Raw genomic sequence first — 13,733 nt, forward strand, 5'->3', positions numbered from 1 at the left:
TATGACGCATCATGGCGCAAGGAGTTACAGATACGTCAGTATTTCTGACGTATCTGTATGGCGCAAAAGTGACGCATTGCTGGAGTGTGTCACAAAAGTGATACAACTCCAGCAATGCGCCCTTTCACATGGGGCAAGCCCCATGTGAAAGGGCCTGCATCAGTCTGACGCCTGCTGTGAGGCAGGCGCAAGATTTTGACGCAACGGCGTCCTAAAAGTGATGCAGTGAAATCTCATAGATTTCACTGCATCACTTCTACAACCCTTCCTTGCGTCAATACGCCCCCCTTGCATACATTATACCTGGCACAGGTATAATGTGGCGCAGGGGTTTACAAAGTGACGCATCTACCTAGATGCGTCACTTTGTAAATATGGTGCAACAAGGCACATTATTTACGCTGCTGGTGCGTCACAAAAAGTACCGAACCGGCGGCGTAAAAGTGACGCACTGCCTCATAAATGAGGCCCGAGATGTTTAAGATCTGAATTGTGTGCTAGAGAGTGACTAGGGCTCTCACACACTCCGTTTAGTGAATCTTGTAGGTCGACATGTTTCAGCTCTTCGCTGCCGGTTATGTCAAGTGGGCTTTCATCAGGACCGAAGTGCAGGGTGTATAGAGGCCTCGGGCGTCTATGTGAGTGTTTTGACAAATAGGTATTTTATTGGTTGCCTATTTGGGATGATAAGGGAGATGATATATTAATCCTTCTCCCAGTAGGTCGCTAGGTACCTTGCGTATTAAGCTATTGTGCCACATCTGGGTCCCAATGAGTCATGGAGGCCTACTGCGGTCTCGCTCGTCACCACTTTTGCGATGTGGCACAATAGCTTAATACGCAAGGTACCTAGCGACCTACTGGGAGAAGGATTAATATATCATCTTCCTTATCATCCCAAATAGGCAACCAATAAAATACCTACTTGTCAAAACACTCACAGAGACGCCCGAGGTCTCTATACACCCTGCACTTCGGTCCTGATGAAAGCCCACCTTGACCTAACCGGCAGCGAAGGGCTGAAACATGTTGACCTACAAGATTCACTAAACAGAGTGTGTGAGAGCCCTAGTCACTCTCTACCACACAATTCAGATCTTAAACATCTCGAATCCAGAACAATTAAAATGTATCATTCTGGCTGTACGAGATTCTTTTCTTTTCAGTTCACACCTTTACATCACTGGTCACTACTGCTATTAACCAAGGGTAAAACCTCCGGTTGGAGGATGCATAACTACTAAACCCTATGATTATGCAGACACGTGTCAAGAACAGCGGAGAATCAAGATATACAGCTCTAGTTACCAACTCTACACGTGCATGAGGGTTTTTTAATTGGGACTAGTCGGAACGAAACTTGCATACCCTGGTTATGAGGACAAGTGATCCTTCAATGTAAGTGGTCAGGTCAAGTCCCTGTGCTCGGCTATCATTATCAGACATGATTTTACTAAAGTTGGGACCTTTATATGAAGTTGCAAAAATAACTACACACTTTAAAGGTGCAGATTTACGTTTCCTGGTGCATCCCTGCAAATCAGCAAATCTAGCTAATTTCCCCACCTTTCCTCCCTCCAAATGTGGAGTAGGCAAGGGGGCTTGGCTTTCTCTCCTACCTGGAGGCACGGCCTTTGAAGCTTCATGCTCAGGAAGGCCATCCTGTCATGGAAGAGGTGTGAATCACCTCCACCCAGAGCAGGCTTGTCCTTGTCCTCTGGGAGCACTTGCTCTCACCTCCTGGGGTTAGAAACACGCCTGGTAGTGGAAGGCTGGCAAAAACAAGTCAGGAACAACACCAGTCCTTGTTAGGTTTTCAGGAAAACCTCTAAAAGGGCCACCTGTGCATATTTATTAATAAATCCAACATTGGCATCAGTGAGGATTTATTAAGACAAGATGTTTTGTACCAAACACCTTAGGAATCAGTGAAGCCATCATGGGGCGAGGAAACTCGTGCTGACAAGTATCCAGTCCATGGACTCTTCATTGGGTTCCTGTACACTTACAACATCTCAGAATAGACTGAACGTTGTAAGGGCTTTTCCGGTTATGCTGATATGCACTCAAATAGGATATAGGGCTAAAGGCGTGCAGTAGTGGTGGCTTACTTATACCGTATGCAGTGTATGGGAGGCATGTCACACAGGACTATGTGCCATGTCGATTATTTGGATTTCTCTGCACCAAGACATGCAGCCTGAAATGGCAGAGAGCATAGACTTTGTGAGGGGCCCATGAGGAGGCACAATACATGCTGCAGCCCCAGTGAACCCTCTTCAGTACCCATGCCCAAGTTAACAGGGGTCCCACTTAGTAGTGACTTCCTGTGGTAGCTGAAGTTGCCAATCGTAGCACAGTATTTGGTAAAGAGATCTGGCACTGGGGACCTGGTTAGCTCAGACCCAATGCACTTACAGTTCGAAATCACATCAGGCATCAGGTAAAAGGTGGGGTTTAACCCTGTTAAAAGAGGCACTTTCCTACAATTTGACAGAAGCTGCATTAAGGGTTATCGTGGAGCTGCTCTGTTTGGGTACATGCCAAGAGTTGTAGAGCCACACGTCATGCTTTGGCTGTACCAGTACAACATTGATCAGGTTTAGGTATGGCAACGAACCTGGGCTCGAAGTTGTGTTTTCAATCAGGCTGACGTCATATGGGCAGAACTCAGCAGGTCTGAGAAAGTTCCCTTGTTGACAATAGCTCTGACGAGGATGTGACGTCATGTAACAAACAGAGAAAAAATGAGCTTTAATAGTATTTGCTGGCAAGAGGTGTAGATGGCACCTGATTGGCTGGAGATGTTTAATGGTCAAGGTATGCTGCCTTCTGTCTAAGGTCAATGTGGGAGGGTGTTCATCTCTGACGGAAGACATGTGAAAAGGGACAGACTTCACTGCATGTATCAGCTCACACTCAAGGCAGGGGAGTGAGAATGACATACTCTTAGAGTGGATGGGCATGGCCTTTGCAGCAGGGGATACATTGTTTATTACTTCTCAGGGAAGTGTGGTGATCCGGGGAGGCAGTGTGACCATTGTAGTCTTTCAGTAGGCAGTCACTTTCTCTGGTTGTTTTCACTAATTTCATCTTGTAGTGAATTGTCCTCCAGCGCCTTATGTTTTGTGAAGGTCGTTTCCCAATGTTACAGAAGGGATATGAGTGCCGTAAAGGCTTGGCATGTTGTTGTCTCAAACCAAAGTTAAATTCACCAAACGAGCAGTGCTTAATTTGAGCCGGTACTTGCTGTGCGGTACTGGCACAGATTTTTGGGACTTACACTCATTCTTTCTTTCCAGACTTTGACCGAGAGCACCAGAGAGAAAAACACAAAATGGGTAAAGAAGGGTGAATAGAAAGACAAAAAAATAGTAACAAAGCCGGGAAGATTAGAACCTGCCAGAGTGAGCTAAAGAGTCATAGAGTGGTGGTGGACATAAGAGGCATGAGGTGGAATCAAGTCTAAGGGCCTGGCCTGGAGTTTGTCGGACAGGGTTACTCTGTCACAAACGTGTTGGATATTCTGTCCGCCGTATTACAATCTCATTGTATCCTACCGCAATTGTAAAACAACGGACGGGATATCCAGCTACTCAGAGTTGGGGGCAGAGGCTGACCTGACTGGGCTCATCGTCGTGCGCAGACACAGCGCTGGATTGTGTTCCCTTGCTTCCCTTGCTTCCCGGTCGCGGCACCCGCTCCTCGGCTGCTGCTGGACCCCGGACCCGCCCACTCCGCCCACACCGCTGCGGGACTGCGAGGCGATCTCCACACCTGTAGCCTCTTCCCGCAGCGGCAACGCCCCCCCGCCTGGACACCGCATAAACTTTCGGAGCACTCGCTGCTCGAGTGCTACTCAGAGTTGGGGGCAGAGGCTGACCTGACTGGGCTCATCGTCGTGCGCAGACACAGCGCTGGATTGTGTTCCCTTGCTTCCCTTGCTTCCCGGTCGCGGCACCCGCTCCTCGGCTGCTGCTGGACCCCGGACCCGCCCACTCCGCCCACACCGCTGCGGGACTGCGAGGCGATCTCCACACCTGTAGCCTCTTCCCGCAGCGGCAACGCCCCCTCGCCTGGGAGGATAAAAATATCATAGTCCTGTCGCGCAGCGGGACGCGCGCGGGACGGAGCTCGGGCGAAGACCGGGCAAAGAGCGGGCCGTTTGAGGCCGTTAGAGACCGGGAGAGACTGGACTGGGCTACACCCTTTGGTTCCAACTTTGTCATACGAAACCTGCCTGCCAGTGACTTCGCTGAAGATAAGGTACCATGTCCACTCGTGAGTATAGAAGTAGGGCAGCCAAAGGGAAGTTGAAAAATGGGACATTAGATGACTTTATTACCAGGACCAATAATGCCATAGATATGGAGATTAATAAAATGCAGCATAGGGTCTCCATTGAACTTGATGCAGCAAGAAGGTTATCCCAGGAGCTGGCCATGGCTAAAAAATCTTCTTTAGGGCACTTTGCCTTTGCTAAAACACCTGACCGCCCAACGGGTCCAGCTCCTGCCTTGATCGTGATGCAGGCGGATATCCACCAGCCACCAGCCATACCGCCTCCCGCATCGAAGGAGGGGTCTCCACATGTATCCTCCTCCATCCTAAGACCATCATTGGGTGGGTCGGTCGGGGTTGATGCTATGGCTGATGGGGCCCCTTTGGAGATGGTATTAACTGTTAAGTCTAAGGGATTGAGGGTGAAGGCTTCCCCTACTCCCCAAAAGGGTCCAAAACAAAAAAGAAAGCGTAATAATACTTCAGCCTACTCCAGGAAAAAAGCCAAGGTAGCAAAGGCTCAGTTACCCACCCAAGCACTATCACAGGTATCCCCCGTATCCCTTACCATGGGAAACATTTGCCCCCCTGAATTAGAACAAGAATCTAGCTCAGTAAAATTGGTGGGCAAACACGACGATAATTTCGTAATAGAAAGTGAGAATGGTGGGGTACCATTGTGCACTGTAAAAGGGAAGGATGTGGAATTCTTAACGATTGTGTGGGAAACACTAAAAAAACTTCTAACCCCCCTGGAAGCTAGACTCTCGCAAATAGAAACCCAGTTGCTTAAAACTGAAAAAAGCATCCTAAATCTAGCCACCTTGAGTATACCTGTCAACAAACCAATTATCCCACCAGTTACTACTAACACCCCACCACCACCACCCGCCGTTATTCCATCTGAAGCTCCTGTGACTAAACCCATCCCGAAACCCCGGCACAAGGGTATTACAAGTACTTCTGTTAACAGGGTAGCGGTGGCCACAACCCAGCCGCCGGTTCAATCTGCTCCAGCCCCGATAGACATGGTAATCCAGAGGGCCAATGATCACAACACCCACCACCCCACTACACAGAGATCTAAATCTACCAAAAATTATTACAGGGGCTATGTTGACCTTCCCCCTGATGCAAGACCATACATAGTTGTATTAACGGGGGTGTCGGAACTTCCATACCAACAGCAGTAAGACTTTGGATCATTAAAAAACAAAGTAATCCATTGGCTTAATGCCAACAGGCCAATACCCAACCACCTGAGAAGTAAAATTCTTATGGTGCGACGGGTCCCTTGGATAGGCACCTCGCACAAGTCCATTACAGGTGATTGCATTATTATCTCATTCGAAGATCCCAACACTGCACACCTCATTCATTCCTGGAGCAATAATGGTGGTAATTCGCCCATAGCATCTAGACCCCTTACTTATTTTTATCCGCCCCGTTCACACCCCAACACTGGAGGGAACTGGAATTGGATCCCGGTGAGAAAAGGGGTACAGGGTGGGTTACCCAACTATTGGCAAGATATACATGGTGGGTGGACTGGGGCACCCACTTACAACAGATTTGGGTGCCTTGAGGATGTGGATTGACTTGCACATAGGTTTACCCGCACATCGTCATTGGCAGACTCATCCTGTCCTTCGCCTTGTCCCTCGGGTCCTTTTGCTTCCCCATTATCCCACCACCTCCCTGCAGACTGTAACCAAATTACAGGTGAGATTAGGCACACAGACAGGGATGCTGATGAATACTGTGCGGGCACCACATCAATTGGGGAGAGGGGTTGGCCTAACGGCTAAGGCGCTCGACCTCGGACCTGGGGAACTAGGTTCGAGTCTCGGTAACGACGCCAAAAACCCCCTGTGATTCTGGGCAAATCACTTAATCTCCCCGTGCCTAAAATGAAAGTGTGTCCTCATGTAACGTAACTGGTGCTATGTAAAGCGCTCTGATAACTGATTCGGTTCGGTTCTAGTTCGCGCTATATAAAACTCTGCAAAAAAAAATAATAATAAATTGAGCCAATAAATGATGAAATCACTCACATAGATAGAATTGATCAAAATAGTAAGGATAACCTCCTTCCTGAGGCGCCACTAGGAGCATGCTCGCTGGTAATAGAAGGCCTGTTGTGTCATCACCACAGCCAGTCCAGGACAAGCAGGTGCATTTTGGTACCTAATGACACAGATAAGATGGTGGCTGGCGGTGTAGTCTCCATACTCTCTTGGAACGTGGCCGGGCTGGCCAATAAATTAGATTCCCCAGAGTGGGTGGAATTAATTGAAGGACATACATGACATATGCTTGCTCCAAGAAACATGGGCTAGGAAAAAACAGTCCTGCACAGGGTACGCTTCTTTCGAGATTGCGGCAAAATGGGGTGGGAAGGGACGACCGTCTGGTGGCCTTTTGATTTGGGTGGGTGCCCACCTTGGATGCAGGGCGAGAATCCTTGAAACCAACTCAGCGGACTTCCAGTGCGTTGTCTTGGAGTGGGCATCTGGTGCAAGTGTAGCATTGATTAACGTATATTCAAGAGCGGTTGGGATAACAGGCACCTCGGGGACAATTGAGGATCTAGCTTTGTTCCTTGACTCTGCCACTCTCTGCCCTTCACTCATAGTTGGGGGGGACTTCAATACTCAGTATGAGCCTCTCCCGGATCATCTGGCAGGGGTAACTAGTCAAGAAGATGATCTTTGGGAGATCCCCACCTCGGTGGGCCCCCCTGTAAAGTCTTGGTCACCTTTAGTCACCCAAATAACATCCTTTACGCTTTCCCACTCGCTGAGGGCCTGCAATGGCCGGATTAAGGGAGACATTCCACCAAAGTACACCTTCAATAGACCAGGGCATGAGTCACGCGTAGACTACATCCTGGTTTCAACGAAGGATTGGGCTAAAGTGAGGGACTTTGGGATAGTCGCTAGGACTGACAGTGACCACAATGTGCTTTCACTGAGATTTGCGGTCTAGGGACTGCCCACTGGTACCGCAGAAGAAAATTTAGCATTCCCTGCTGGCTTAGTCGCAACCTGCAATAGGCGTAGAATTAAATGGCCAAAACTTCTGGAGAACCCCAATAATATCCAGAGGCTATATGCGACAGTGGTCCCTGCCCTAGAAAAAGTTGAGGTTCTCATCCCTCATCTAGCAATTGCTGTTGAGCCCCATGCCCTAGAAAATGTCAAGGTTCCGATCCCTCAGTTAGCCACCGCTGATGAGGTTACTGTGCTTGGGGATATTCATTCTGATCTTTGCTCTAACCTAGCAGAAGTACTGAACCCGGTGGCCAGGTCAAAAAAACCCAAGGGGAGAAGAGCCTCATGGTTCACTGCTCCTTGCAGGAGAGCAAAGGCCGCCCTATTAGAGTCCCTTAAAATTCGGGAAACCCCCGGTAAGATTAGGGAAAAGCGGATGGCCTACAAGTCCATCCTACGCAACGCAAAAATAGAATGGGACGAGGAAAACTGGTCTCAAATGACGGCTGCCCTTACACTGCGAGATGCCCGAAAATTCTGGCAAATCGTTAAGCATGGCTCAGCTGTACCTTTAGCGGCAGTAGAAGCAAATATTGCATCTGATGTCTGGGAGGATCACTTCAAAACCCTGTATAGTGCGCATGACCCGGACCAATCGGGGAACCCACCCGAACTAACAACGGTCCGATTTAATGAAAGTGAAGCCCCTATGGACGGGTTTACTCTGGAAGAAGTCACTATGGCGATCTTGGGTCTTGCTGCTGGAAAGGCGCCAGGCTTAGATAGGCTCCCAGGTGATCTGTATAGGCACGAAGTTAAAATCTGGGCCCCGTATCTCAGGGTGTTGTTCAATGCGATATTGAATGGCATGACGACCCCCCCAACTTGGCTGGGGGCAGAGATAGTCCCCATATTTAAGAAGGGCTCGCCTCTGCTCCCAGCCAACTATAGGCCAATAAGCCTGATAGACGTTTCACAGAAGCTCTTCACTAGGATACTTCTGGATCGTCTGACGGAATGGATGACGGAATACGACATTCTGAGTCCCTTCCAAGTGGGCTTCAGGAGGAAGGTTTCCACCATAGACCAGGTCTTTCGGCTAGCCCTCTTTTTTTGGAAAACGGTACAGTTGGAGGGTGGCAGCCTCTACACTGTATTCATGGACCTGAGGGCGGCCTTTGACCTGGTCCCCCGCAGAAAGCTCTGGGAGGTGTTGGCCAAACTGGGGGTCCCTAAGGGATTGTTGGAGATGATTATTCGTCTCCACACTGCCAACTTCGCACAGGTGAGGTGTGGCAAGGAGGGAGCATTGTCGAACAGGTTCCCCGTTGACAGGGGGGTAAGGCAGGGTTGTGTGCTTGCACCGACCCTGTTCTGCCTCTACGTCAACGGGGTTATTTCCCACCTGAATGGGGTTGCCAACTCCGATGCTCCTAAGCTGGCAGGCTGCAGGGTGCCGGCGATCATGTTCGCCGATTACACCCCGCTGCTCTCAAAGTCAGCGATGGGTATCCAGCGCGTTCTTGATGGCTTTGTGGGTTTTTGTGGGGATCATGGTTTAGAAATCAACACCCTAAAGACCAAATTTATGGTGTTTAATCCCCCACCAAAACTCCACTCCAGCCCCAACATCGGGCAAACCAGACTCGAATGGGTGAGAACCTTTGAGTACCTTGGAGTCATGCTAAATGAGAGAATGTCCTGGCGCACACATCAAGAGAAAGCACTCCTCAAATTGGTTCAGTATTCGGGTGGAATCATGAAGCTCGTGGGTAAAAACAAGTCATCTATCCGGCCTGTTGGTCCACCTCTCCAGATCTATAGGGCACAGGCAAGGGGGGCTGCCATGTATGGTTGTGAGCTTTGGGGCCACGCAGTCTCTTCAGACCTGGTAAAAGAGGAGAATAAATTCATTTGGAGGGTGGTTGCACTTCCCCCCAGCACGCCTCTTGTCCCCTTAAGGTTAGATCTAGGGATGAGACCCCTTGATAAAGAACTGGCACTGCGACCCCTGGCATATTGGCGTAGGCTGTGGGCTGTCCCAGAACTGTTTCGAGAGTGTTGTGAGGGTACGCGTCAAAGCTACGTCATGCAGACAAAGCAATGCGTTGGTTTGGAGAAGAGGTGAGGTTGCAATACGAGGGCCTGTGTCGGCAGTAATGATTCAGTTGAGGGACTTGTGAAACAAAGCCCGTCGTTAAGGATGCGTTACGCAGTCAGGGCAATACATCGGTTCCAAGGAGTTGCAAGGCTGCTATGCAGAGTCTGGCATCATGGTCACGGCTGCCGCCAACGAGGGATGCAAGAGCCTGATCTGAGAATGCGTCACACAGTGGTGGTTCTGATGAGGCTGAGGGCTGTTATGCACCTATTTGTGATGGGGGAATCCATGCAGCAGTGGCAATAGGTCATTCTGGTCGAGGTTGTGCTTTGCAGTAGATGGGATGTGTCGGTTATGCTGGATCCACATAAGCTAGCCCAGCACCTTAGGTCCACTTCTAAGGGTTCAGGATTGGGATGGCACCCCTTGATAGGGTAGACTAACAGATGACTGAGGTAGAGGTTGTTGGAGCCTCTTGTCCCTGACCCTCAAGTCAGAAATCCTGGCAACTAGCCCTTGGAGTCACTCTGGGGTCCTGGGTTTAACAGACGTAGGTCCACTCCTTTTCACCCAGGCAAGACGCAGCAGGCCGCAAGTCTGGGCATCAGGGCAGCTTCCTTTAAAGCATCAGTCCAGCAGGCAGAGTGGCAGTCCTTTCAGCAGCACAGCAGTCCTTCCTCCTGGTTGAGTTTCCACATGTTTAGAAGTGTACTGAAAAATTGGTGTCTGAGGTCCAATATTTATATTATGTGCTCTTCCTCTAAAAGGTGGGAGAAGCTTCTAGATATTTCCTTTTGAAGTCCCCAGGTATCCTTCCTCCCCTGTCCTGGATCCAGACTTGCTACAGGACTTCAAGCTTTTTAAAAAATCACTCAAAACGCACCTTTTTAAAATGACCAAGTAACTTTCTTCTCTTTCTGCCCACTTTCTCACTGTATGTGCACTCGCCTGCCCACTTTCTCACTGTATGTGCACGTGCCACGACACTCTTGAGTTTTTGAACGCGCTACAAAACCCTCTATAACATAACATAACATAACTACAGGGGACATGTAGGGAGGCAGGATGCTGCCTTTTCAAGTGTAAGTAGGGCTGTGGCCAGCACTGCCCTCCCAATCTGCCAGAGATGGCCCATCAGGGCCATGTAAGAAATTAGGGGGTATATTATCAAGGGGGTTTATCTCCGCTTTTTTGGCTTTAAAAGCCAAGAAAGCGGAGATAAAATTATCTCCCTATTACCAAGCTGTCGCTAACACCAGTTAGTGACAGCTAATAGGAGATAGCGACCATCTTGGGCCCCACTTTGCATGTCAGTGATATTTATCACTAATGACATGCAAAGTGGGCGTGCCAAGATGTTAGCGACTGGAAACAGTCACTAACATCGCTATCTCCTATTACCAACTTTTGGAGATATTCGCGCTAAGCGCGAATATCTCCAAAAGCTAACACCTGCCCTGAGCAGTTCTTCACCATGTTATCCAATGGGAGGTGGATAACATGGCTAAGAGCATTTGCTCGATAATGCATGAATATCGCTGACTTTTCAGCGATATTCATGCATTACGGCCGTTTTTTATCGCATTTGCGATAAACCTTGCTAATAGCAAGGTTTATCTGCGATAAAAATCGCCGATGTGCGGCGATAATTTTTGTCTCTAAACAAGTTAGAGACAAAAATTATCGCTAGTTGTTGGTAATATGCCCCTAGGTTCCTGGTTGACTGGTGTACAAGTCCTGGTCAAGCAGTAACCACAATCCTTGTCAGGGTGAGTCACACACACACCCTAAATTAACCTGTTCTCACACTCTGGAAACTTGGCACAGAGCAGTTAGGCTTAACTTAAGAGGCAATGTGTAAGGTTTTTGTGCAGTACTTCAAACGGTAAAACAATGAAAACACCACACAAAAATAGCTCCCAATTTAATAAATAAAACAAGACCAAAATGACAAAAAAACAGTAAGTAGTGAGTTATACATTTTTAAAGATGAAACTGTAAAATAGCTATTGGAAACAATAAGTGCCTATTTGGGATATCTGGTGGTGCCAGACAGGGACAAAGTTAAACTTTCAAGCCGACCGTAAGGGAGCGACGGCCAGTTACAGGGACCCCATGAGGCCCACTGAACAATAATTAGGCCTGGGCAATAAATTTGTTCCGTTTGCGGAATTTGAGTAATTTCGCATTCCGTAGAGAACGCGAAATTGCCCAAAGATCTGCGTTCCGCAACTTCGCGAAATGTTTTGCTTGTTCACGTTCTCAAAAGCGTGTTCGCGCGATATTTCCCCCCGAGCACGCAAACAGCTACTGCAAACAGTAAAAAAGCATTGCGAACAAGCAATTCCGTGTGTTCGTGAAGCTTCAATCTTCTCCATGCACTGGGGCCAATGTGTTGGTTTCAAAGTGGCGGATCCAATAGCGATGTGCTCGTTCTGAGTGCAATGCTCTGGTCCTGTCCCCATAACAGTGGTGATGCATTGATTCTGCTCTCACAGAAGATAAAGCATTTGTTCTGTGGGAAAAAGCACCTTAGGTACACTTCCAATGGTCCAGGTGCAGGAGTAGGGTGGTATGTTGTTTATGAGACTACAGATCAGGAGGCTAGTAAGCTAGCCCTTGGAGTCACTCTGAGTAAAAGTGATGGAGATCAAGTCTTTACCCAGTCAGAGAGAGGAAAGGGCAACAGGGCAACTCAGCAGGGCAGCAGTTCTTCCAGAGCAGCAGTCCATCAGAGTAGCAGTCCTTTAGCACATCAGTTCTTCTTCGTGGCAGAGTGGTTACAGTTTCAGAAGTGTAATGAATCGGTGGTGTCAAAGGTCCAGTACCTATACCCAGTTGTGCCTTTGAAGTGGGTGGGATTTCAGAGAAGGATTTTTGAAGTGCACAGAGGTCCTCCCTTCCTGCCCTAGCTCCAGACTCACTACAGGGGGGTATGCAGTTGTTTGTGTGTGGCCAAGACACAGCCTGATGTGTGAGGCTGTGCCCAGCTCCTCACTCCCATCCTCTCAGAAAGACCTATGAAGTCCACCCAAGTTTCCTCTGTGTGTGGCTGTCTAGAAAAAATACACAAAGCTCAGTTGTCTCCCAACCTGGCCAATGACCACAGACAGGCAGCATGCACCAAAAGTGGCCTTTTTCAAAATATTAACAATACATCTGACTTTGCCATTAAAAAGGAGTTTTCATTACCATTCCATAGCTAATAAAGATGAAATATCTACATTCTCCCTATAGACTTACAGCTATTAAAAGTAATAAGAAATCCCCACTGTTATCATATGAGAGTGGTAACCCTCACAATAGTGAAAAAAGAGTTTTGGAGCAGCTGTATAGCAATAAACATGGATAGTTGTTTCTTGCTTTAAAATATATTAATGATAGTCATTTAGTGTTTTTTAGTGTTTGATAAACTTTCACATTTTCTAAGGTATCCTTCTCTGAGAGAACTACTCCACCTCCTAGGCTTTCTTCAGGGTCTCTCTTCTTGAGTCAGGTCTTGAAATGAATCTTCTGGAAGTCAGTGAGATCTGCAGATGTGGAGTGTGACAGTTGCTGTGTGTTTGTACCCAGCCCCATTTAAGAGGCTGGTACATTATTATTATTAGATTGTAAAAGCATTTATGGGAGATACAGTCAAATAGTGACATAATAACACTGTTCGGCGAGTCGGAACAAGTATCCATACTTGTATCTGACGAGGTGAGACAGCATGGCTGGTGGCCCCGTGAATGGACTTGCAGTGGCATGTTTTCCTTGGGTGCATATTTGGTGGGCCTGGTGTGCACACTTTTTTAAATGTGACTGCACAGAAGCTGTTCTTATCAAGTATGCATCTCCAATAGGTAGTTTGGGACCTATTGTCTTCTTGCTAATACCCTAGTAGTAGTTTCCTGAAGTGCAGCCCAGCACACTAAATAATTGAGGTCTGGCCATATTGAGGAAGACTACATATTTCTGTATCCTTTGAGTGACTTCCAAAAGAACCAATGGCATGGTAAAATACTTACAAACATACACACACTGTGACAGCCTGCAGTATCTGCATTATAGCCACTTGTATTCATGTACAATTACCAAAGTCACCTGGAGAATGGTACCTTTGCAATCCTCGCTGTATCAGCCATTCAGTGCGTGTGAAAATTGGGCCAGAAAAGAAATGCCAGCACTAGCCAGACTGAGGTTGCTAGAGTGTGGAACTGCCAGAGACAGAGTATAAGTGTATGCTAACCATATGTTAGCCGTCCGATTGCAATCCTATTGCAAGGAGAGTAAATGATGGATCGAGGGTAGAGACAAGTGGCTTTGTTTGCTTCAGACAGTGAGAGATGAGTGAGCGTGAATGAATGTGTTTATGG

This window comes from Lissotriton helveticus, chromosome 5_1 (genome assembly GCF_964261635.1).
Source record: "Lissotriton helveticus chromosome 5_1, aLisHel1.1, whole genome shotgun sequence".
Classification (NCBI taxonomy): Eukaryota; Metazoa; Chordata; class Amphibia; order Caudata; family Salamandridae; genus Lissotriton; species Lissotriton helveticus.